Consider the following 2,131-nt stretch of genomic DNA (forward strand, 5'->3'; position numbering starts at 1 on the left):
TTAGGTATAAGTGTATACTCAAAAGAAAAGAAAACATATGTCTAAACAAAAACATGTACGTAAATATTCATAACAGCATTATTAATAATAGCCAAAAGTGGAAACAACCCAAATGTCCACCAATTAATGAATGCATAAATATGTGATATAGTAATATAGATAAATATTATTTAGCAATAAAAAGCAATGAAGTACTAATATATGTGACAACATGGAAAAGCCTTTGAAAACATGCTAAGAAAAAGAAGCCAGTCACAAAAGACCATTTGTTGTATGATTCCATTTATTTTAAATGTCCAGAAAAGGCAAATCCATGGAGACAAAAAGTAGATTGGTGATTGCCAAGACTGGAGGGTATGGAGGGAGAAAATGGGGGTGACTAATAATAGGTGTGGGGTTTCTTTCTGGGGTTTGAAAATGTTCTGAAAAAGAGATTGTGGTCTTTGTGGCACAACCTGTGAGTACAGTAAAAACTACTGAACTGAATACTGCATTTAAATTTTTTTTTTTTTTTTTTTTTTTTAGAGACAAGGTCTCACTCTGTCACCCAGGTTGGAGTACAGTAGCATGTCATAGTTCACTGCAGCCTCAAACTCCTGGGCTCAAGTGATCATCCCAACTCAGCCTCCCTAGTAGCTGGACTACAGGTGTGTGCCACCATGCTTGGTTAATGTTTTTGTTGTTGTTGTTGTTGTTGCTGTTGTTGTTTTGTAGAGACAGGATTTTGCTATGTTGCCCAAGCTGGTCTTGAACTCCTCAAGTGATCCTCTCATCTCAGCCTCCCAAAGTGCTGGGATTACAGACATAAGCTACCAGGCCTGGCCTGAACTGAAAAATTTAATTGGGGGAATTGTATAGTTGTGGGAATTGTATAGTTATATCTCAAAGCTGTTAGAAAAAAAAAAAAGGCACAATGGATGTGGGGTTATTGGCTGTGCAAATGGCCCCAATTCTTCACTCCCTCTGTATCCATGCCCTTTGCCATGTGACTCTCTACTTTCTCTCTCTAAAGATGTGGGGTGGGTTGGGCTATTCTTGCATTGCATAAACAAATACCTGAGACTGAGTAATTTATAAGAAAAGAGGTTCAATCGGCTCACGGTTCTGCAGGCTGTGCAAGCATGTTGCTGACATTTGCTTGGCTTCCGGGGAGGCCTCAGGGAGATTTTACTCATGGCAGAAGGTGAAGCGGGAGCAGGCATGTCACATGGCCAGAGAGAGAGAGAGAGAGAGAGAGAGAGAGTTGGGGGAGGTGCCACATACTTTTAAACAATCAGATCTCATGAGAACTCACTTATCACCAGGGAGATGGCACTAAGCCATTCATGAGGGATACACCCCCATGATCGGAACACCTCCCCACCTTCATCACTAGGGATTACATTTCAACATGAGATGTGGTGGAGACACAGATATCCAAACTATATCATGGAGTCATTTCCCTATTCACTGAATCTAACTTGATGTTGTCACTTTGTCCAATAGAGTGCAGGGAAATGACTTGATGTCACTTCCAAGCCTGGGACTTAAGAACTCTTGCATGTTCCCATTTGGCCTTTGCTCCTCTGCCATTGCCATGACAATATCCCTGGATTAGTCTGATAGAGAATGAGAGACGTGACACAGAGAAGCTTCTCTTCAATCATCCCATCTAAGGTCATCCTAGATCAGTCAATAGCCACCCAGTTCCCAAGCATGTGAATGAGCCCAGCGGTGACCAGAAAAACCACCCAGTCAAACCCTAACTCTCAAATTTTAAACTTACAGACTAATTACATGTTTGTTGTTTCAAGCCCGTGTGTTTTGGGATTGAAGTATTTGTGTGAAAATAGGTAACTGATACAGCAGGATAACACAGCATTCATTGCCATCTCAGGAACTTGAAGGAAGAGAATAGAGAGGAAAGGTAATGAAATTTAGCACTTCCTAGACCTCAAGTCCCTTACAGAGAAGGAATTTGGAAAGTTAAATATTGTGTGCATGCATAAAAATATAAAAATGTGAGTCAAAAGTAATACAAGGTGATTGGAAATTCCACGGTGACATTTAAAAATATATAGCATATTCTATTTACTGTCTAGTAGTGATTACACTAAAAAAAAAATTCACCTTAATTTTTTTTTTTTTTTTT

The sequence above is a fragment of the Mandrillus leucophaeus genome, unplaced genomic scaffold (assembly GCF_000951045.1).
Source record: "Mandrillus leucophaeus isolate KB7577 unplaced genomic scaffold, Mleu.le_1.0 Scaffold721, whole genome shotgun sequence".
Lineage (NCBI taxonomy): Eukaryota > Metazoa > Chordata > Mammalia > Primates > Cercopithecidae > Mandrillus > Mandrillus leucophaeus.